Here is a 25,350-nt window from a genome sequence, read left to right as displayed (position 1 = left end):
CGCTCTTTCAAGTTGAAGCTGTCATTGTGGGAGACGCAACTTGCCGGTGGTGATGCAGCTCACTTCCCCTGTCTGAAAAATGTGTGCGCGACCCAACATGTGGCAGACATGAAGCGGTTCAAAGATAAAATAACGGGACTGTTACGGGAGTTTGAGCAACGCTTTCAGATTTATGTTTTTATGTTGATGTGCTATTGTTTTTAATAGATTTTATTTGTATATGTATATTTAACCTATTCTTGACTCTGTGGTTCTTGCACTTGTTTGGGGAACAGGATTTCATTATTTTTATCTACATTTCTGCCTGAGAAATGACACCCTGATATACTTATGTGAATCACTGAGGCATTGTGTGTTTGTGTGTTCTTTGTCCTCAGAACTTTCAAATAACTTGAGGTGTTTTATGATTAATAGTGATGTTGTGCTTTTGGACACTGTCCTCAGGCTCCAGCTTTATGTTTATATGTTTTTATGTTGATGTGCTATTGTTTTTAATAGATTTTATTTTATTTGTATATTTAACCTATTCTTGACTCTGTGGTTCTTGCACTTGTTTGGGGAACAGGATTTCATTATTTTTATCTACATTTCTGCCTGAGAAATGACACCCTGATATAGTTCTGTGATCTGTGAAACAGTTCTGTTAATCACTGAGGCATTGTGTGTTTGTGTATTCTTTTTCTTTAGAATTTTCAAATAAACTTGACATGTTTTATGATTAATAGTGATGTTGTGCTTGTACTATTTTGGACACACTGTCCTCAGGCTCCAGCTTTATGTTGTATGTTGATCGTATTAAAACAAAGAAAACAATCTGAAGTTGTTGTTTTTAAGTTATATATACCATGATTTTTCCGGTCCGGCCCACTTGGGAATAGATTTTCCTCCATGTGGCCCCTGAGCTAAAATGAGTTTGACACCCCTGGTATAGTTGTACCTACAGTATAGTTGGACCTACAGTATAGTTGTACCTACAGTATAGTTGTACCTACAGTATAGTTGGACCTACAGTATAGTTGGACCTACAGTATAGTTGTACCTACAGTATAGTTGGACCTACAGTATAGTTGGACCTACAGTATAGTTGGACCTACAGTATAGTTGGACCTACAGTAAATAGCCTCGTTATTGGTATTGTGTTACTTTTTATTTTTTACTTTAGTCTATTTAGTGAATATTTTCTTAACTGCATTGTTGGTTAAGGGCTTTTAGGTAAGCATTTCACGGTAAGGTGAATACCTGTTGTATTCGGCGCATGTGACAAATAAAATTGATGAGAATTTGTTGCTTATGAATGTTCTGAATTCTTCTCATAGAATAAGACAAGTACAAGTGTTGCATAAAACATTGAATAACTTAGTAATAATGACAATAATAAGATTTTCCCCCAAACTCTTCTGATATCAATAGACTTATTCAATTGTGTTGTGAGGAATTTCCGTCTGCATATGGACTAATAAAGTACCAATCTATTCAAAAGCTAAATAACAAAATAAAGATGCTCATGAAGTTCTTATTTTCATAAAAAAATAAAGAGTACACATGCAACATTGATTAGGGCAAGTGTTGAGTCAAAATGTTTATATTTTCATATTAATCACAACCCTTGGTAAGAATGTCATTGCTTAGAAAAACTAATCATATTTTTTTTTAAACTCTTCTTCTGATATCAATATAAAGATGCATAGCGGCATTCATTTCTAAACAAACTTCTAGAAATACTATAGGCATATAGAAATACTATATTTTCACACAAAAAAAGTGATTTAGGATCACTTTTCTCTTGCCTCAACCATCGTTTCATCACAAAGTAAAGACAGGCTTTTATGACAAAACAGCACGGTTTTGATACTTAGTATGATAGTTTTGTCAACTGATGCAAAACCTGCTGTTGTCACTCCCCACTGTTAATAAACGACACTATAGTCAAAATGTCATAAGCCCACCAGGCCACAGGAAGAACACTTTGGTGCCAAAACACTCCATTTTGGTGCTACAGGCCCATGGTAAAGTAGATCAGTCAATGAGAATACATGTTCTTATTTCCTCAGGCACTGGAAGTAAGGCCATGTCCAATGATCCATCCATCAACCATCTCCACCTTGCAGAAATAAGTGTGTCTTGACACAGTGCAATAATGTTTTGACAGTGCATATCATTGATAAATCTATTATGATATTTCAGGTGGCCCAAATGTAATGTGTTTATAGGGATAGGCTTAACAGGAGATTGTCCTCAAATCCTCCCCCTCAACAGGAATTGGTCTGTACCCTGGTAATGTGTGCACTATGCATAAGTGCGACTAAAAACTTGAAAAACGTCCTTTTAGACTTCTGTATGCATCATATTATCATTTGTTTTGTCCTCATAGGACATTAGAACTACTGCCACATGCTGGAGAATATGGGTCATTAACAGTATATTATCTGTTCTTCAACATATTTAACTTGTCTCATCATGACCACTGGTTTTATGCCCATTAGACAGTATCATATCCCCACGTCACAAGAAACCAACTGTCTTGATTTCACAATAGCTTTACAATTCTCTCTCAGACACACATCATGGCATTTATCCCAGTTAACTCAACCTATACAACCAACCATCTGATACATCTTGTGAATATGTTAACTGGACAGCCATGGTTAATATACTCCTAATAACACATGCACACACACACAAAAAAATATACATATACATACACACACACACACACACACACATACATAAACACAGATTCTGGTTCGGGGGAGGGACGAGGAAAAAAATGCCATCCATATACATAACATTAACAGCAGAGCAAGTCTGGCTAGGGTCAATATCCCTCCCCTTATAGTCCACACATCCTCTCTAACCCTGCTGCTGTAGCCCTGCGATTGGCCCTCTGCGGTGTCCGTCACTGGCTTGGTCGGTTGGGGGCGGTCCCTCCAGTAGTTGTTATAGGCCTCCTGGAACATGTTCTTGCAGCCGAGCTTGGCGTCAAGGCGGGAGCAGATGAGGAAGGAGCCGCCCATCTTGCGGTGGAGGGAGTAGGTCTCCTCGGGGGGCGGGGTGAGGCGCTGCTTCAGCATCACAGGGATCAGGTTGTGGATGCGCTCCGTGGTGCTCTGGGCTCCGAAGTTAAAAGGCTCCGTGGAGGCAAAGGCCTCGCCCAGGATCATCACCGCGTCCACATGGGCATTCACCATGGACTGAGGGACGGGCAGAACATAATCAGAGAGAGTAATAACCTGTATGTGTTTGTGTTTTAGTGGGTTCAGGGGGAGCCATTGTAATTAAGTTATGGGTATTCACTACTCAGTTTATGCCATGGAGTAATGGAGAGCCTTCTCAATTCATTGTCTACGACTAAATAAACTAGTATGTGGCATTGTTGACTCATATGTTCAGAACGAATGATGTGACTCACCTTTGACTCATAACCTGTGAGGAACTTCATGTCTACTGATCTCTTCCGAACCCCCTCTCTGTCTCCCTCTGCTGCTGACTTGATGAGCTGATTAAAACACAATGAACGCCACACACATCGAATAAATCATTTTGATCTGTTATGTTTTGTTGTGGGATAAAGTCTAATATCTTACCTCAATGTAAATGTCAGTGAAGTCCTCACTAAATCCTCTTGTGGCTCCGAAATCCAACAACGCAACCTATGGATGGAACAGTAGTAATGTTTAGTCATTCTAAGCATTCAGCAACATCGTGCTACTGTATAGGATTAGCATGCTCTACAGAAGACACCAAGAAGACGGAAGATCCATTTAAACAGAGACAACCTTTAGGAAGGTCATCAAAATTAGTTACAGGACTAATGATGAAGTTGATAACAAGAGTTAAAAGGCAGACTCACTCTGTGTGTCTGTGGGTCGTAGAAGAAGTTGGACCAGTTGGGGTCAGTCTGCATGTATCTGAACTCAAACAGCTCCCTTAAACAAAGTTTCAGGATATTCTCACAGATCTGACACACACATAGAGACAGAGGCAGAGAGAGAGAAAGATACTTAAAGATCACACATCTTTCAGTCTGCAATTTCACCACCAAGTGGCAGTAATACACTGTAGCAGGTGTTTTGGTGGGTGAGGTGACAGAAATTAGGTTGTTGTAGTGGCGTTTGTTTTACACATCAAATCAAGCTTGGCAAGCAGAAAACACACATCAAAATCCACATTTACACAATGTACCATAAGTAAGTATGTAGTAAGTACCAAAATACACAATGGTGGCCTTTGTTAATGTATTTGTTATTGAACACAGTTGCAGCATATACTGACCTCGTTTTTGAGTTCCTGGGAGAGTTGTTCAGCCTGGTCCAGAGGGGAAGCCGGGGACCAGCTCTGTGGTGAGGACGGCGTTGCTGCTCAGCTCGTCTATTACGTCTGGTACGTAGAAGAACGGGTGGTCTTTCAGCAGCTCCCTGGACCAATCACATAATACTCATCAGACGCCTGAACACCACAACACACAGCTCTGAAAACTACAGCTGGACAACTCAGCATTTAAGATTAAATGGGAGTATATGTACATTATTTATGTCATGACAGTTCACAGGATATTTCCATTGTTTTCAAATAGCATTATGTTACTGTATGAACTTAAAATAACGCGGTATATCTTCTCTTCAAACTCCACAGATTTATCAGTGAGTGACCTCAACAAAAACTAATTGCATCTCCACAATCCCTCAAATAATCCTCCAGTGTCTACACTCTAACTCCATGTGCTTGGGGCTGTAGAAATCCCTGTTTAATGGAAGGGGGAACCACATACTGTATGAACATGTATAGAAGGGAGCGTGTCACCGGCCATGGTCAAGGTGAAAAAGCATGTCATCCACAGCTGGTGCGTACCGTGTGTAACAGGAGCCTCCTCTCTGGACATAAACCATATCTCTCACCCTGCCTTCCTGTCAACAGACCCGGGGATGATGGCGCGGGGACGGGGGGGCATGAGGAGATGGCATGGGGAGGGGGTGCTTGTTGTCTTCTTGTATTATGTCCAGATCAGCTATATTTAAATGCTGGCTGCAGGCGAATGGTGCACATTTATATCAAGTCATCAAACCCAACGCTCCCCAGAGGGCTAGAGTGGCTATTCTTAGACCCTACAGGCTACAGTACATTTCCTGATCTGGAGTCATATGTTGTGTTGTCCTCCCACCATGATCTGGAAAAGGCACTGTGTTTAAGAGATTCATTTACCATGGCCCCCTTGGGAGAGATGTATTTACTAAGTGCTCAATAAAAAGCCACAGCTTGAGGCATCACAAATTCCTATTGCTTGGCTACATCCAACTTCATCCAAAAGATAAAGCAATCTTTCCCCCTTTATTTCATTTCTGGAGCTTGCAGTGACGATTAGATGATGAAAGTAGTTATGGGGAGGTGGTCTTTAAGAGGAAGCTCATCTGGTTGTTTTGATCACTCACTGGAATTTCTTGGCACATTTGGCCTCTCTTATGTAATCACATTCCAGTGCCAGCTCTCTGCTCATCACCTCAATCAGATGCTCAGGGAAGAGACCTGCACAAGATGTTAACAGAGGGAGAAAGAGTGAGAGAGAGACAGAGAAACAGATTGATTATTGTTGACTGAGGTCTCATGTAGAGAGGGATGTGTGCTTGGATCATTCCCAGAGTACAGACTCAGTGGAGGCCCAGACTGATGGGTATTGGACACCATCATTGATCATCTGCTGGGTGACTCTGCTATCTATGACATTGTGGGCTCTATTTTCGTCTGGCGGTAAGGAGGCACAAGTGTCAAACGCACGTTAGTTTATAATTTCGTCATGTAAAAAGTGGCGCACTGGCATTTTCCACCCCTTACACCAGGTTCTGCAATTTACCTGTCTAACATCAGTTTGCTTGCGCTGAGGTGGGGAAATATTTGAGGTGTGTCCTTAAAAACGTGTGCCAATATAAGTCTGCGCAACTAGGGATATTTAAGAGGGACCGAAAGCTGGTCTTAGCGGTAACACAATATGTTATGGCATTGATTTTTACCAGCGGAGGTGCACATAGTAGTCTTATGTCCATCACCAATGTTTAAAAAGACTTCTTATTGTTTTTTGCCCTTATTTTATGCATCTTCAACTTTCCTCTGTTGGACCTAACTGTCAAATTGCGGGAAATCCGATCGCTGTCTGTGGTGCTGAATCCGCTTGTAGACTATGTTTGCCCGTTTTTTTGTTTACCTTTCACGGCCATATCAACGGCGATGGTAGGCTATAGCTACATATATTTGGGGAGCAGTAATGGTGAATGGACATTCCCCCTTTCTCTTTATATTGGATATTTTTCCAGCTCCTGTGAAAAGTTTGGATGTGCGTTAAACCCTCTATAGTCTACATTGTCTTAGGTCTAATATGCCCACGGGGAGCAATTATGGTAACTGTAACGGTATTTAGACAAAGCCTATTTGTTGTTTAATTTTATTAGAATTTGATTCAAATGATTAACTGTCTTTTTAGGTCTTATCAATAGGGAATTTAATCTTGCTTATTGACAACGTTTGGCATGCCCATGTGTAGTGTATTGGATTATGTCTGTGTTAAATGTTTTTCATGAAGAAATGGATGTTGTTTCATTTAGTGCAAGAAGGGGGATGTTTTATATTATTTGATGTGCCTTTTGAGGTGACGCTCGAGGGAGATGACCAGAAATAACCTTTTTGCAGTGTTTTGAAGGTTTTGACAATAAACCCCAGAACGGAGTGTTACTCCTCTTTGTTGATAGCAATAATTGCCACCATTCATCAATCGACACATGCCAGACATAATGCATAATACAGTAGGCCCATGTCAGTGCGAATGCTATGTTAACAATATATTTCCATATTTAAGCCATGCATATTTAGCAAATATGGGATAAGGCTAGATTTTTATATTTTGTTTCTGTAGGCTATTTAACAAACTAGGCTATAATGGACTAACATTCGAATTGGAGTCGATGACAACGTAATACATAAAAGACCGTAAGTACACGACTTGAAGCAACCACATATTTAGCCATGGAGTACGTTCTGATTGGCCAGTGAGGGGTCAAGCCTCAACACGCCTTCAACTTGTTTATTCATCAAAACCCAGTCATTTCGCCGCCACCGCCAGCTACTGCTTCCATAATTCTGGTTGTGAAAATAGCAAAAATATTTCTGACACACCCCGAACCTATTGCGCTACCGCCTGCTCTTAGATTTACCATTGCGTTAGGGTTGTTAAAATAGAGTCCTGTATGTGTGTGCGAACAGGATCAGGGCAGGATCAGAGTGTGTGCTTACAGGGAGGGGGGCAGTATATTCTCCACGTTATGTTGTGCTGCATGTGTGATTTACGCTAGGTCATAAATGTGATTACTACGTCATGCTACAAATAAAAACCATAAAATAAAAAATTGAATTCTACAAAACAAATCTGAAATCCGTTCAGGGATAGTCACCTTCAGGCAGTGCGTTGCTCATGGTGAGGAGAGTCATCAGGTTGTTGACGTCACTGTCGATGCTTTTAGCCACTCCGGGGTACTGCATGGGACAAACGGAGCAGGAGAAACAGCATGACAAAACAACCGTGTTTACCAGTTTGACTCTGACACCAAAAACCAGCCCTGACGACAAGCTCTGACGTGAAAACAAAACACTGCCATAATGAGGGAAATGGAGACGGTAATTTAAACTTCTGAAAAGCACTAAGAGCCATGTCTATATACAATTTTGGAGATAAATCTCTACAGTTTATGACAACAGAGCTTACTCTAAAGTATTTTAAGATAAACAATATGGAGTTGACACACAACACATTCCCATGTGCTTCAAAAGGTCATGAATAAAAGCTACAGACTTCTTTTATCTCTTCAAGGAAAGACGAGCATTGCCTTAAATGGAGCCATGAGAACAGCAGAAAAACAATCAGATTGTGGAGCTAATGCTTGTGGTCATTGCTGACATTAGTTCTCTCTCATTCAACATCGGTAATTTCTACACTTTGGACTATTACATCACTGTAGCAGATGAGGCCTTTAATGTAAAAACAGAGGATATAAAATACCTATACTGTGATGTAACTGAACTCCTACCAGAGGTTTGTTCAGGAGGGTGCAACATTACAGAATGTTCAGATATAGAAATATATTGGTCTGTCATCGTGTAGAACACTGCATCCTGCTGAATAACTCCCAGGTCTCCATCTCACCTGGATCTTCATGGCCACCTCCCTGCCATCCTTCATCTTAGCCAGATGGACCTGTCCGATGGAGGCCGCAGCAAACGGCCGCTCCTCAAACGAATCCAGCTTGTCCCTCCAGTTAGGGCCAAGGTCGTTGTTGATGGATTTCTACACAGGGAAAAGGACACATACACACAGATACACTGTTGAGGGAGCTGCCATTAGGTATCACTGCGATGGGCTTATAGCCTTCAACGATGGTACCTTATGTCATGACTTGCCCTCATGGGTTGAGGATCAAACTGCCGGCTAGGCAAAGGTTTGAACACCCCCTTTCCCGGGGCCAGTTTTATGACCGGTCGTAAATACCACTCTCTCTTCCTTGCCATGAAGTATTGGGAGAAAAAAAACCTTTTAACAAAGGAAGTCTTCCTGCCAAGACTCCAACATCCAAAAGTGGATAATGAAACAACATTTGTATAAAATAATGTGGGAAATGGTCGGTAGGGACTTAAAGAACAATCATGTCAAATTCGTTACTAAACTCAGCAAAAAAAGAAATGTCCCTTTTTCTTCAGGACCCTGTCTTTCAAAGATAATTCGTAAAAAAACAAATAACTTCACAGATCTTCATTGTAAAGGGTTTAAACACTGCTTCCCATGCTTGTTCAATGAACCATAAACAATTAATGAACATGCACCTGTGGAACGGTCGTTAAGACACTAACAGCTTACAGATGGTAGGCAATTAAGGTCACAGTTATGAAAACTTAGGACACTAAAGAGGCCTTTCTACTGACTCCAAAAAACACCAAAAGAAAGATGCCCAGGGTCCCTGCTCATCTGCGTAAACGTGCCTTAGGCTTGCTGCAAGGAGGCATGAGGACTGCAGATGTGGCCAGGGCAATAAATTGCAATGTCCGTACTGTGAGACGCCTAAGACAGTGCTACAGGGAGACAGGACGGACAGCTGATCGTCCTCAAAGTGGCAGAACACGTGTAACAACACCTGCACAGGATCAGTACATCCGAACATCACACCTGCGGGACTGGTACAGGATGGCAACAACAACTGCCCGAGTTACACCAGGAACGCACAATCCCTCCATCAGTGCTCAGGCTGTCCGCAATAGGCTGAGAGAGGCTGGACTGAGGGCTTGTAGGCCTGTTGTAAGACATCGCCGGCAACAACTTCACCTATGGGCACAAACCCACCATCGCTGGACCAGACAGGACTGGCAAAAAGTGCTCTTCACTGACGAGTTGTGGTTTTGTCTCACCAGAGGTGATGTCGGATTTGCGTTTATCGTCGAAGGAATGAGCGTTACACCGAGGCCTGTACTCTGGAGCGGGATCGATTTGGAGGTGGAGGGTCCGTCATGGTCTGGGGCGGTGTGTCACAGCATCATCGGACTGAGCTTGTTGTCATTGCAGACAATCTCAACGCTGTGCGTTACAGGGATGACATCCTCCTCCCTCATGTGGTACCCTTCTTGCAGGCTCATCCTGACATGACCCTCCAGCATGACAATGCCACCAGCCATACTGCTCATTCGGTGCATGATTTCCTGCAAGACAGGAATGTAAGTGTTCTGCCATGGCCAGCGAAGAGCCCAGATTTCAATCCCATTGAGCACGTCTGGGACCTGTTGGATCAGAGGGTGAGGGCTAGGGCCATTCCCCCCAGAAATGTCAGGGAACTTGCAGGTGCCTTGATGGAAGAGTGGGGTAACATCTCACAGCAAGAACTGGCAAATCTGGTGCAGTCCATGTGGAGGAGATGCACTGCAGTACTTAATGCAGCTGGTGGCCACACCAGATACTGACTGATATTGACCCCCCCTTTGTTCAGGGACACATTATTCAATTTCTGTTAGTCACATGTCTGTGGAACTTGTTCAGTTTATGTCTCAGTTGTTGAATCTTGTTATGTTCATACAAATATTTACACATGTTAAGTTTGCTGAAAATAAACGCAGTTGACAGTGAGAGGATGTTTCTTTTTTTGCTGAGTTTATGTTGTGATGTCATTAAAGACGGTGGAACAACATAACTGTATCTCTGGGGGTGTACACTTCCCAGTTATGAGGTTTGCATCTAATTGTTGTATTAAACGAATGATTAAGTATAATAATACTTTTGTGAAGATAACAATGTGATTATAGCATTCTAGATGAGATGATTGTTTTCCATATTGATTTGTTCTCAGTCAGTGGCCATGCCCAGATGAGCACAAACATGATGGAACGATCCTTTTACCCAGAGTGCATAAAAAGCCTTGAAAAACATTTTAACATTAGACCAGGAAGCCCAAGGCTTAAAAGGGTTGACACTCTACAAGACCAGCAGACGTGAAGCTTGAGCTAAACGTTATAAAATGGTTAGACCAGAAAACGTCAGACGTTGAAATTGAGAAATTCTGAAACTCTCAACCTCTACACGAGGTGAAGAAGACAATGCACTAGACCTTATCATCTCAGTCTGCAGCTGGCATGTATAGTCGTCTAGAGAACTTTCACTAAAGACACGAGTTGGAAAGGACAATCCCTCTCCGACAAGTATCCATTCTAACCACAACTACGACCAGAAACTCTACCAAGGACATTGGGATCTCTGGTGGGCAAACCAGAGTCCTACATCATCAACTCAACTATGGAGGACAGCTACACATAAATACATATTGCATTTCTAATCCAAATGAGCGTTTAGTGGGGTTTTAAGCATTTGTGTAGCATATTTTCCAAAGTAACCACAATAGTTTGAATCTGTCTCTGCCTTCCACTCAGACCCTCCTTCTACCCAAGCATTCATGCTATTGTTTGTCCAGTCCACTAGGGACCTGTTTTCATTGTATTACATTAGTAATCAATAACCTGTGTGTGGGTTTGTATTGTGTTATTATTTAGTTAGTTAATAAATAATTAAGCCAATTTGTTTATTGCTGATTCATCAATAAGGTTAGGGTTCTTGCAGGTTCAAGGATTATGCGACGTTCAGAATGTGACTGATAAGAGGTAATTATTTGATAAGTGATTTATCGATATATAACATATATATCTTCTAAGAGTTTCATTCGGGAGATGGTAACTCGTTAAACAATTTCTTCCGTGGTGCCCCAAATTCCTAATGAGTTCATTGTTACATGATTAATTTAATCGAGTGACAATTAAACATAGTTAGGTGATTCGATAAATAACAGTCATACATTCAAGTAAGTCACGTCACGACACTTATTAGAAGACTGGGGTTACAACAGATCTGATAGGTATCTTTATTCACTTTCATTGTCGTCATGACGGACTGACTGACTGACTAATTCATGACTCAAAAGAGCAGCTTGGTACTCATTTGTTTTCTAGTACTCCCCTTTATAGCCAGGGGCTAAAGGGCTAGCGACGAGGGTACTTAAGGGCAGGTTATTAAAGGTGAGACATTACCGTCATCTGCTTGATGGGCATGAAGTCTGCACTCTGTCTCACACGCTCAAATATCTTGGCCAGCTGGGGGTTGATGAAGGCATCATCTGAAACACAGAAGAGCGGGAGATGGAGGTGAATGACTGATCAGGCTGATTGACGCACAACAGTCAAAACAAAACATGAGGAGACAAGCTGTCTTGTTCCTGTCTGTCAACCTGTGCATTACACTATGAAAGGAAATTACAGGTCTTAATCACAATGTCTTGTTCAGTTCAAAATGACCAATCAATATAAATAAAATCTAAGCCATTGGAACCTCTGGGAATTTAGATAGAGTTCTTCACAGTTCACAGGTCCTTGCCAGTGTTCACTAAATGTCTCTGGGAGGCCAAGACGTTTGGCACAGCAACCACCTTCACATAACTGAAGCTGGTAATGCCGTAAAGGTCCCTCAGATTTGTTATAGCAACAGCGATGTCTGTGCATGTTAACCAAAACAAAGCGGTGTGAGCTGCGCTGCAGGGCATTGTGGGTAAGATCTACAACAGTATAAACATTCCGACAACAAGTGGGAAAAAGCACCGGAGGAGAACGGCAGGAAAACACATTAACTCGACCCAAAAAAAACACAGAGGTCAGAGGAAGAGATTCCTGCCCGATCCGGCTGATTGTGAGTGAGGGTGACTTTACTCAGTATTTAGGCTTAGTTCGGCAGAACAAAAATCTATTCTCTGAATCACATCCATCGGCCTGTTTTCTGAACTGAGAATTACCTAAGTGGTGATTTTACCTGTCTTACTTTAAATTACGGATGTTTATCTTGACTTGTCTGAGGAACAGACACATGTATCTGTTATGATTAGACAGCCATTGAGCCAATCATTAAAGAGATTCTGTTACTTTTGTATACTTTTTAGCCAGTCGTTCTGAACGTAGCCAAAAGTGGTCCCCGAAAATTGCATACGCGTCACATATGTGCACCACGTCATTGTGGTCTCTTCCGCTCTGCTGAGTGTGCATCTTGCTAGCTGGCTAGAACTCGAATTGCTAGGGGGCTGGCCCATGTTGGGGAAAATGACGAAGCACAGCGTACAGAAAAACAGTCACTTTCAAACTAGGGATTTCGTGGGTAATTGAGGTAAGAAAGTAATTCTGCTCATAGATTATGCATGTAGGAACTACACATCTAACAGAATAAATATGAAAAGCATATGCATGGCCATGGTAGCAATTTAAAGAGAACCCTTTGGAGTTCATGAGGAAATTATCAGACCAAAGGTGAGGACAAAACAGTTAATCTGACAAGAGTGAATCCAAACATTACACTGTTGATTTCATGTGCATTTCACATTTACTGTACATTTCGCAGCATTTGTCAATAACGAAACCATGCAAATACTCTGGATACATTCAGTAACATAATAAGAATGTATACAAGGGTTTGAGTGAGGGGTCTAACTGGTGTCTCCAAGTAATTGCGTTGTAAGGATAAGTGTAATGTACACAGTGTACGAAACATTAAGAACACCATCCTAACATTGACTTGTATCGCAGAGTCGGACCACAGAGTGAAGGAAAAGCAGCCAACAAGTGCTCAGCGTATGTGGGAACTCCTTCAAGACTGTTGGAAAAGCATTCCAGGTGAAGCTGGTTGAGAGAATGCCAAGAGTGTGCAAAGCTGTCATCAAGGCAAAGGGTGGCTATTTTAAGAATCTCAAATATATATATTTTTGGTTACTACATGATTCCATATGTGTTATTTCATAGTTTTGATGTCTTCACTGTTATTCTACAATGTAGAAAATAGTAAAAATAAAGAAAAACCATTGAATGAGTAGGTGTTCTAAAAAGTTTGACCGGTAGTGTATGTCCCAGGTTGACGACAATAACTACTGAAATTCTACTACTAAATCTATTACTGAGCTTCTGTATACAGTTAAGACCTACCTGTATGCAACACCTTCCTAGAATACCAAGCCAGTTTGAAAAACAGTTTTGTCTAAAAACAGTAGAGGACACTAGCTTAGTCACCTCTGTTTACATAGGGAAATATCAGTTGTTTTCTAACAAGCAGCGATTATGGAGCTTTGGTATAGACCGGCCACTTCAAAACTCAAAGGTTGCAGTTCTGTCATGGCTGGTGGCTTATTTTGAACCCTGGCTATGCCTTGGCTGTTGCTGTCCCTCAGTAGTACATGTGGTATGTGTCACACAACTGACATGACAATGGCAGGAGAATGCCAGTGCATTGAGTTGCATTAATCTTATGCTGTGCCCTGTGACGCTGAATACCAGCTAGCTGGAGCAGTTGGGAATTAAGGATGGGCATTTGAAATAAAAGTGCTGTGTGTTGTTGTGACCCAACCTGAGGTGAACTAGGTGATGCATGAATAGATGCCAGTAAGGTGGGAGAGGGACAGAAATAACTCCTGTCTCTGTCACATAGTCATCTACAGAGGCTGGAGGAAAGCCTCACAGTATCAGCCCAGTGGAGGTTATGAAGATGACTCATGGCTTCCCTGACACTAGGGGAAAGGGTCATGAAGCCTGCTGTCAGAAGGTGTGCAGTGAAGGTGTGGTGCAGGAATCAAGCGCAGGACGCAGGAACTTAGTCCAATAGACTTTAGTGAACCAAAACTCAAAACGAGTCAAAAGAGCTTGGAATACGAGCGATTACGCACACAGGCGTAAAATCAAACAAAATAACAATAACGCACAAACACGTGCGAGAACCTCTCCAACACAGAGGAGAGAACGAAGCACAGACATACATGACAGCAAGTTCAATCACACACAACACATGACAAACACAACGAGAACTTATAGGACAATAATGAACGCTAAACGATAACAGGTGTACAACATCAAGACAAAACCAAACGAACATCGAAACATACAACGGTGGCAGCTAGTACTCCGGAGACGACGACCGCCAAAGCCTGCCCGAGCAAGGAAGAGAGGCAGCCTCGGCCGAAACCGTGACACCTGCCATGCTGCAGCACAGTAGACATTGCTGAAGTGGGCAGTAAAAAGACGGTATGGCAAAGACACAAACACACACACACAACAAATAACCATAGGGAACAGAGCAGCATAGAGGGGTGACTGGGGTCGAAAAGAGAGACAATGTTTTGAGAACAGAGAAGGTGCTACTGGAGGTGTGTATTACAATAAGGATCCCAAAGTAAGCCAGTTCTCACCTTGAATGCTGAGCATCTGTCCCAGTTTGAGTGCAGCGCCACGGACCTTACACAGTGTCCTGACGATCCGCTCTGCGTTAGCCTCTGATAGGAACGGACTGGAGTCCAGAACAGTCTTGTCAGCTGAGGGGAGAAATAACAGTCAGCTCTATGCTATACTCTGAGGTTGGCATGGAAAATGTGATTTTCCTGGCGAGAGGTGAACTAATGTTGAATCTCATGGGTTTAGTGGATAGGTAGTACAGGTATGGCTTAAGGGAGATAACTCTTTAATAAATGATATGTAACTGCAACTCGAGTTGAGATCATTTGAGGTAAAGGTGGCCAGCTGTTAAGTCAAAGCATTGATATGATAATTCCTGACCACGCTATTGACACTCTCAACACATGGTATAGAACACCAGCTCTCTTCCTCACACCCTGTCTAGAGCACCCCATTCCCATAAAAAAAAACTAAAACGTGTTTACTAGAAGACCGCTGAGGCCTGACGTGTGAATGTCTTTGCTGGCTATACTGTAGTGTGTTCAGTCCATGTGGGGTGTGTACGTCAGTGTGTATGTGCTCTATATTCCTGGGTCTGTTGGTGAAGCGTAGTCGCTGATTAACTCATTAGGCTCCACGTGTGGCGTCTACACTGGGGATCACCTTACTCCTCCCTCCCTCCCTGCTGCTCTCCCTGGATGAAGTTACACCAGGGCACAGCCTGGACACAAATCAGCTTAAAGCCTACCCACATTCTAGACATTTAACAAAACATTTCTTTTCAAAACTAGGCATTTTCATAAACCAGTGAGCTAAACAATCAGACCAGGAATCTCTTCTCTCTCTAAGTCAGTGCTGCCCAATTCCGATCCTGGAGGGCCGAAAGTCTTCGTTTTTTTGTTTCTACCTGGTAGTTAACTGCACACACCTGGTGTCCCAGGTCTGAATTAGTCTCTGATTTGGAGGAAGTGTTTCGGCCCTCCAGGACCCGAATTGGGCAGCCCTGTTCTAGGTAGTGCTTTGTGTAGCAGCACCAGTCGGTCCGGTTTGATGCCCTCAGACACCCTCCAGCAGAGAAAGAGGCCCACCTGCCAGGCAGCCCAGGTGGAGTGAGGGGGAGAATGTGTGTCAGTGGGCCACACTGACATCAGGAGCCAGAGCAGTACATACTAAGGCTTTAGGAGCAGAAGGAGATTTAAAAAGGACTTAAGGTATCTTGCTCCAAGATTACCTCAGCCACACTACTATATCCCCCAGGACAGTCTTGATTACCATTACATCAGAGCGCAGTGCACTGGAAGAGTAGACCAAAGTCTCCCCCAGTAGATCTGCTCTGATGACAAACTATACTCTACCACTACACTCACTCTGTATTGTGCAGCAATTGTGCTCATTTGATAATGGATGTGTACTTGTATACAATCTATGACTAAAGATTGATTTATTAACTTATCAATCATTTCTGATCCATGGATTAAAGTTTGATCTCCATTCAAAGCCCTAGATTCAATGTACTTGTCTCTCTTCCAGGGTATTAAGGAGAAAATGGCTCTGTGAATAGCTGTATAATGTCCCCATCTCCCCGGCACTGGATTAGACTGCCACACCACCTCCAGCGGTCCAACCGTGGCATGGCGGAAGACTAATTTAAGAGTGCGCTGGAAAGGTCAGCTCAATAAACAGCCTGTTCCAATTCTTCTCCCGACAGCTGCAGGCCCAGGCGTTAAAGACTGCTGGAGACCTCACCTGTCCTCTGTGAGTTACAGCAGGCCTTGTGTAACATAGCGCAGGGTTTCCCCCAAACTCGGTCCTGGGGCCCCCCTGGGTGCACATTTTGGTTTTTGCCCTAGCACTACACAGCTGATTCAAATAACCAACTTATCATCAAGCTTTGATTATTTGAATCAGCTGTGTAGTGCTGGGGGGCCCAGGGACGAGTTTAGAAACCCTAACAGAGCACAGCCTTTCATTAAGGGCCCTTTGTAAGCGCTAAGACCACACACCTCAATTGAGCCTAACTATAGCAGTCTATGAACTATAGCCTAGTGTGTTTAGCTACGCTGAGTGACAAATGATTGATTTTGATATTAATTATTATGCCTCTCTGCATGTCTGTATAGGTTCATCATCATATCATGCCCTTGTCCATTGCATGCAAATTAAGGGTTACAATGTCATTCCTAGACTGGTTAAATCCTGCGAGAAATGTCAAAGGGGCATTGCGTGCATGTTACATCTGGGTAAGTGTCTAGTATGCATGCATGTACACGTAATGTCAAACATAAACCCGCTTCCAGTTACCGTAGGAAACAGTTTATGGTAAACAGTTATCGTTATCCTCACTTGGCCTCATACTCTTCATGGCTACCTCAGCCAGTGCTCCAAACCCAGTCCTACAGCCAGACCTGTGAGGACACAACACAGTGTAAACAATCAAACACCACATCCTGTCATAACATGATGTTAAGCTCTGGGTTGTTCAGTAGGGTACAACGTTATGGAACGTTCAGATAGAAATATATTGTGTAGAACAGACATGGTTCTCTGTCATGAAGCGTAAGGAATCGTGCCAGCTCTATACATGGCCTTTCTATCTACAACGTTCAGATTATTGTGCCCTCCAAAATGTATTACAATATTGTACAGTACAGCCCATTGGGTAAATTGCTTCCCCCAGCCTTTTGCTTTCCCCATGACATATCAGTCAGGTCAAATCAGTTCCTGCTAGCTCTAGGAACAGTCATTTATGCCACTCTAGTCTATTTAAGACACAGATGTAGTAGTTCAGTTCAGTCTTTCAGTTACATTTAACTTCATTTCAATAAAAACCTTGAACCCACCTGTCCCTGACTTTACCTAAAGAATAGCTGGGCCTCGAGGACTACCAATAGCCACCAGCCTAATAAATACATTTAATTAGAAAGGCCTCATTGGACCGCTTGGTACAAATGTCATTTGGTTGTGTTTATAAAAGGTGTTAGGTAACAGAATATAAAATGTAAATATTTGAAAGAACATAACATTTTCATTAGTTTGTTACTGTGGGCTATATGTAAAAACAAAAAACCAGTAACACAGAATTAATTTTAAATCCATTATATTCGTGGAGTGCCTTTATTACAACTATGAAACAAAAAGCATGTGCATTGAAACACAGTAAAGCCTATTTTTATAACAAAACAAATAAAAATACCTGAGCAAGACACGCGGTCAATTAATAAAATTTCAGAAGATATCAGTAGCCTAAACATCAGTATAGGCTCCAAGCGTGCTTGTGAATAGTGAAAATCAGCACAAAAGCAATAATGGGATTATAATGAATATAAGTGTTGATATGACAGCGGTGAATTTTTTAAAATATGATTGTCAGTTATTGGTCACATTATTTGTGGCCTCACTCGTGCTCACAGTATGGTGTGCGTCTTCACACAACAGTTGGATCTCATGTAGTCGTTCTCCCTTGTCCTAACAGTCACCACAAATCTTTGTTACTTTCACTTGATTGCAACACTTCCCACAAACAAGTCACTTGCAGCTGAAACGGGTGTCGTGGGTTCTGTTCCGAGTGCATCTGCCCAGCTTGCAGTTTCTCCTCCCCGGGAGCTGTGCGCAATTTGGCTCGCATGGAATCATAGGTCTCTCACGTAGCCCATGTGCCAGACTCATGATGAAGTCTCTCCTGCTCATTGTGTTGTTCATGCACTGCTTGAACAACGCGCATGCGTTGATAGCAGCCAAGTCAAGCATGTTGCAGAACACAGCAACAGTTCTTCCTTTCACCTAGTACAGCCGTGCCATCTGATCAGAAACAATATCCGATACTTGCTCACCTGCTGCCTGATATGGATCCTTTCCCAGATATGGAAAGCCGTTCAGCATGAATCAGAATAATTAATCATTTCCAATTAATTTGTCATAAAAACAATGAACATAATTCCACTTTGACATTATGGGGTATTGTTTTGTGTAGTACGCCAGTGGCAGAAATACTTTCTGAAGGCACTGTATGCGCTTCTGGATCAATCAATACATTTTCTGACTGATTACAATTAGAATTTGGTGTCCTGAAGTTATGACCCATTTTAACATAATGCATTAATTTAGCAATTTATTATTCATTATGGAATATGTGTCCTTCGCCCCCGCCTGTCGGGCACTGTTTTCCCGCAGCACTGTTTTTATTTTTTATAGCAGTAGCCATTGAATAATCACCCTTTTGCTTCCATGTTGAATTGATAGCAGAGCAGTTACAACACTGTCTGGATCAACCCCTTGGTGTTATTTCTGCCATAGATCTCTACTTTTCACTAAACAGGAATTTGGGCACAGAAGAGTAATGTGTCACTGTACTGAGAATATGAGGGGAATCCAGATCTACAGCACAGAATTAAGATCACAGCTAACTAGCACATTCCATGGCATGTACAGGGCATTCGGAAAGTATTCAGACCCCTTGACTTTTTTCCACATTTTGTTATGTTACAGCCTTATTCTAAAATTGATTAAATTAATGTTTTTCCTCATAAATCTACACACAATACCCCATAATGACAAAGCGAAAACAGCACATTTATAAAAAACAGAAATACCTTACTTAAATAACTATTCAGACCCTTTGCTATGAGACTCGAAATTGAGCTCAGGTGCATCCCATTCCCATGAATCATCCTTGAGATGTTTCTACAACTTGGAGTCCCCCTGTGGTAAATTCAATTGATTGGACATGATTTGGAAAGGCACACACCTGTCTATATAAGGTCCCACAGTAGAAAGTGCATGCCAGAGCAAAAACCAAGCCATGAGGTAGAAGGAATTGTCCGTAGAGCTCTGAGACAGGAGTGTCGAGGCACAGATCTGGGGAAGGGTATCAAAAAATTTCTGCAGCATTGAAGGTCCCCAAGAACACAGTGGCCTCTATCATTCTTAAATGTAAGAAGTTTGGAATGACCAAGACTCATCTTGAGCAATCGGGGGAGAAGGGCCTTGGTCAGGGAGGTGACAAAGAACCTGATGGTCACTCTGACAGAGCTCTAGAGTTTCTCTGTGGAGAACCTTCCAGAAAGACAACCATCTTTGCAGCACTCCACCAATCAGGCCTTTATGGTAGAGTGGCCAGACGGAAGCCTCTCCTCAGTAAAAAGGCACATGAAAGCCTGCATGGAGTTTGCCAAAAGGCACCTAAAGACTCAGACCATGAGAAACAAGATTCTCTGGTCTGATGAAACCAAGATTGAACTCTTTGGCCTGAATACCAAGCGTCACGTCTGGAGGAAACCTGGCACAATCCCTACGGTGAAGCATGGTGGTGGCAGCATCATGCTGTGGGGATGTTTTTCAGCGGCAGGGACTGAGAGACTGGTCAGGATCGAGGGAAAGATGAACGGATCAAAGTACAGAGAGATCCTTGATGAAAACCTGCTCCAGAACGCTCAGGACTTCAGACTGGGGTGAAGGTTCACCCTTGCAACAGGACAACGACCCTAAGCACACAGCCAAGACAACACAGGAGTGGCTTCGGGACAAGTCTCTGAATGTCCTTGAGTGGCCCAGCCAGAGCCCAACTTGAACCTGATCGAACATCTCTGGAGAGACCTGAAAATAGCTGTGCAGCAACGCTCCCCATCCAACCTGACAGAGCTTGAGAGGATCTGCAGAGAAGAATGGGAGAAACTCCCCAAAAACAGGTGTGCCAAGCTTGTAGCGTCATACCCAAGAGGACTCGAGGCTGTAATCACTGCCAAAGGTGCTTCAACAAAGTACTGAGTAAAGGGTCTGAATACTTTTGTAAATGTGATATTTCAGTGTTTCGTTTGGAAAAATTTGCAAAAGTGTATTAAAAAAAACTGTTTTTGCTTTGTTGTTATGGGGTATTGTGTGTAGATTGTTTTTTTTCCCTCATCAATTTTAGAATAAGGCTTTGACGTAACAAAATGTGGAAGAAAAGTCAAGGGTTCTGAACAATGTCACACACAGCACTCGCCGCTTCACACCCCCAAGTTAGTTTAGGACAAAGCAGCGGGACACAACATACCAGCAAGCTGCTGGCTCACCTGGATATCAACTTACAGAAATAGGGAATTTAGTTTATGGGGGGAAAATAGATGGCTTGTTTTGGAGATGACAGTAATACCAGGGTACTGGTTAGACACATTTTGAACATCATGGTATGCTAACTTCCGTGGTAAGACTACAATAACAAACAGCTCTACATGGAAGCATTCTGAAGCATGTGTACCTGTCAAAGAGAACTGAAACTCAGAGAACATGATGTTGATTTAATGTATCCATGTTCCAACCCAGAATAACAACCAGGAGAGAACAGAACAGGAAACATACATGGCTAGGTATTTCCTCGCATCGGTACACCGACATCAGGAACTGGATAGCCGGTCAGCAACTCTCTCAACATGAGACCAATTTATGTTCAATCCTCAGGGGACAGCACATCACTTTTCCCCTGGAGGAGAGGGCCCTGGGGGGTCCTACTAGGTACTCCCCTGAGCGATGTGGTCATATTGGGGAGGGAGAGCAAACCAATAGGGCTCCAGAGTGCTGGACTGGCAGATGTCTGTCTATTGAGACTCACATTAGTCAAATGCCACCAAACCTGGCAACCCTAACTTCCAGCTGAAGGACGGTATTGACTGGTCAATACTGTCCCCGCCCCCAACCTCCCATGAAAGATAGAGAATGCCGGAGCTGGCCCTGTAATGGTGTCAGGGACATGTATGAATCCAAAGTAAACAGTTGCTCCTGAGTGGCTTTGCTCTCACTTGTGTATCGGCTCGCTGCATGGATCTGATCACCTCCCAAACAGGGACAAAATGTGCAGCATGCTGGCAGAGAGACAGGTGGCCCATGCTGGGGCAGGGCAGGCCATCGATCAGTCTAGGTCCCAGAGATCAGCAGGACCCAGGACCAGATATCGGCTAGAGATGCTGCTCATATGAATCCCCCTACCTTTCTCTGTCATGACATGAGCTCTGACTCCGTCAGCCTCTGCTGCCCTACAGCTATAGCGTTCTGTCCTCATCCTGTTCACAGCCACTGGCTCAGAGCAAGGTGATGTGGTGGGACGCTCAGATATCATTGTGCTTATGTAATGGGTTGAAAACAAAGTCACTAAAAACAGACACCCCTTTATTATTATTTTTTAACCAATTTGTTTATGTATTTGTCTTACTTAATTAAAAATTGTAAATCTAAAGATGTTGTGCTAGTACAGCGGCCAGAGGTCAATGGAAAGTTAGACTTACCTGTGAGAAGGTCCACGCGCACTGGAAGGCCCAGAGAAATGTTTAGCTATGAGAGTCTGGGGCAACCGACATACCAATCATAAGGAGCAAACGCATTTGTGCTCAATTCTTACATGGTGCCTGGAAACATGATGACTTATCCAGTTTTACAAGGAGGTTACTGGCACAAAGGAACACCACTTGTCTGGTCATGCTAGACACTGACTAGAAATTGACTTGACTATAGGAGTCATCAAAAAGAGGGGAGAGTGTAATGGGTTAAAAACAAAGTCACTTAAAACAGACACCCCTTTATTATTATTAAACCAATTTGTTTATGCATTTGTCTTAATTAATCTCAATTGTATATCTACATGCTTTAGCATTAGTAGTCCATCAGGCCAATAGATGGCGCTGTTCCACTGTGGTAGTAGGAGAAACAGCAAGTTCTGGCAAAGCAGCGCGCACCATTCTTCAGAATAAAGAAAGTGCCAGAACTTTGCAGACGTAAACTTGTGTCCGTTCTTTTTACTATTACAGGCCACCTCAGCTACAGACTGAGACCGGTAACACTTACATGACAGACAGCTCATTGTGTCCTATCTTCTCCACACACACACACACAGTATCTACAGGTCATCAAGGGGCCAAATATCAAAACAGCCTGTGGTAACATAAGACCCTGCTAAAACCATCAAAATATATCTCCTTCACACAGCAACAAACAGGAGCTTTAACTAGTGTAGTACAGGTCAGGTTGATAAGGGTAGAGAGGCTTCCCTCTCTGTGGCTGCATTTACACAGGCAGCCCAATTCAGATATTTTTTCACTAATAGTCTTTTGAACAATCAGATCGTCTCTTTTGCCAAGAAGCTGCCTGCGTAAACTCAGCCTGTGTTTCTCTGAGGAGGCAGCAGTTGACTGGCTTGACTAGTTAAGAACTCCCACATAGCTAATCTGTAGTCTGCTCTGCAGGCCTACTACTGGTCAAAGTGCAGATTAACCTCCAGCCGTCAAGGGGAGAGGAGAGGTCTCAGAGGACAACTCACTCACAGGATGAAGACACACAGGCCACCTTTCACCCACTGGCCTGCAGCATACAGGCAGTAGATATATCAAGTTGAGGATAAGCCGACGGGCACTGTTTTGTACACTAGGGTTGTGTTAGGCAGACACAGACAGGAAACATAGGGGCATGTGGGTGGGACACTTTGGTACACGGGTGGCTTGAGTGAGAGAAGGGGACATAATGTAACATAATAGGGTAAAAAAAAAATATAGGCCGAAATACAGGCTCTATTTCTAGATATTGACACTGGTTACAGCAATAGTGGTCACTGAATGTTTTTGGCAGAAGAGTACGTTTGCCTTGTGTGGATCGGTTGCATAAGACTTTTCCTTTAATGTAATGTCTGGATGAAATGGGGGATCAAAAGGTGACCTCAAGCCAGAAACAGAATAAAGCGCTATTTTTGACATTAGAGCCTTATGTTGATGCCACTAAATCAATATTCCCAAGTTAAAAGGATCAAGTTCTTAATACTTATAGCAATGTAATCAACAGCGATATCTTACTGATCCAATCACATTTTCAGTACTTTCCCTACCCAAAGATAATATAATACACTTGACATTTGTAATGGTAGCCTTTTGTGCACTTCAAATTCAAATACAGAGCAATAATAAAACATATTAGAAATCAAAATAACGTACAGCTTTACCTCCAAAATTAGCCAGTCTCCCTAACCGTGTCACTGGTACCTTTCTCTCTCGTGCTCTTTCACTGAGCTACAACAAAGAGAGAACAACACAATGGTAGACAACATACACACACAGTACATCTCTGAGACACAGGTAACAGTGAGAGAAGATGTGTAGACGTACCATTTGTTTGTGTGGTTTCTTATTCCTCTTGGCTTCTCTGGCCTTCTCCATGGCCTCGGCCGTGAGGCCCCCAACCCCCGAGCCATCCTGGTGATAGGAGCGGTAGGATCTATAGGATAGGTAGGAACGGATCTGTCCTGAGAACTGGCTGTTGGGGTTCTTGTAGCCCTCAAACAGCTTGGATTTGACTGAGGCCTGGCCGTTGTACGTCCCGCAGGTCGCTCGGTCTGTGGTCCCCATCCCCTCTGAGGAGAAGCCTTGTCCCTCTTCCCTGAACCCTGACCCTACGTGTTCCCCACGGTCCATGCTGCTCCCCTCTGCTCCGGAGAAGTCATACTTGCTGTCCATGTCTGCTGGGAAGTCATCAGACACACTTTGCTGCTGCTGCCCACAAAACTCCTGGAACAGATATGGAAGGTCAATGAGGAACTGTGGAGTGGTTTCGCTGGATTGTCCTGACCAGGAAAAACTCATGGCCCAAGATATTTTCCCAGATATTTTCCATGTCAGGTCATGCGGTCAGGAAAAACTATTGGCCCTAACTAAGGGCCACCTTATTGATCTGCCTCAAGTCAAACTGTTTTACATCCACAGCAGGCCATGCTTAGTGGGGGCTTTGTTCTCTACTATTGGACTATTCCTACGCTGTAAAAACAAATTGCAGTCAGCTGTACAGACCGTAACTCAGCCATTATAAGATTTACAAAGCTTTATGAATCAATCTTTTGTTGAGCTCACACTAAATTAGGCACAAAGAAAGGCTAGGAAGCTATTTGACACTGATTCTGTAAGTAGAATTGTTTTAACTTGTAAACTGTGTTGGTTCTGTCTGTCTGTCATAGTTAGTAAGCTACCCAGTTTGCTTAAGAAGCGATTGCTACCCATTCACACTGGACGCAGGTCCAGCCACTTCTTTTGTTCTCTGCAGATTACAACTCAATAGGAGGGGGAGTGGCTACACTTGTGCTAGGCAATTAGCTTAGTGTTATTAGCACAACCTCTTTGTTCAGTGGCAGCTGTCCCCAAAACGAAGACTGTCCCCGAAACAAAGACAGTTCTGCCAAGTTGTTCTGCGGAAGTTAGTCGAGGGAGGCCCCGCTCTCTCGCTTCCCCAGATGTTTAGTTCATTTCATTCCGATCTCTTTTGCATTATTGTAGCCTTTTCTGTAGCCTGTCAACTATGTGTCTGTCTATCCCTGTTCTCTCCTCTCTGCACAGGCCATACAAACGCTTCACACCGCGTGGCTGCTACCACTCTAATCTGGTGGTCCCTGCGCGCACGACCCACATGGAGTTCCAGGTCTCCGGCAGCCTCTGGAACTGCCGTTCTGCGGCCAACAAGGCATCTCAGCCTATGCTACCCTCCAGTCTCTCGACTTCTTGGCACTGACGGAAACATGGATTACTACAGAAAACACTGCTACTCCTACTGCTCTTTCCTCGTCTGATCATGTGTTCTCGCATACCCCGAGAG

At 43.0% G+C, this 25,350-nt stretch overlaps 1 pseudogene across 1 annotated transcript; it reads right to left on the bottom strand.

Moving 5' to 3' along the window:
- Nucleotides 1–1,554: 1,554 nt before the first annotated feature.
- On the bottom strand, nucleotides 1,555–23,749 carry LOC123486113 (annotated as a pseudogene). Its single transcript, XR_006659252.1, has 12 exons — nucleotides 23,714–23,749; nucleotides 17,101–17,162; nucleotides 14,775–14,897; nucleotides 11,593–11,678; nucleotides 8,183–8,323; nucleotides 7,434–7,515; nucleotides 5,427–5,520; nucleotides 4,273–4,415; nucleotides 3,851–3,958; nucleotides 3,585–3,650; nucleotides 3,410–3,496; nucleotides 1,555–3,191 (listed from the first exon to the last, which is right to left on the bottom strand). The product of XR_006659252.1 is annotated as an atypical kinase COQ8A, mitochondrial-like (transcript).
- Between the last annotated feature and the right edge of the window lie 1,601 nt (nucleotides 23,750–25,350).

The sequence above is a fragment of the Coregonus clupeaformis genome, unplaced genomic scaffold (genome assembly GCF_020615455.1).
Source record: "Coregonus clupeaformis isolate EN_2021a unplaced genomic scaffold, ASM2061545v1 scaf1005, whole genome shotgun sequence".
In the NCBI taxonomy this organism is placed as follows: domain Eukaryota; kingdom Metazoa; phylum Chordata; class Actinopteri; order Salmoniformes; family Salmonidae; genus Coregonus; species Coregonus clupeaformis.
This window is presented reverse-complemented; position numbering and strand designations above follow the sequence as displayed.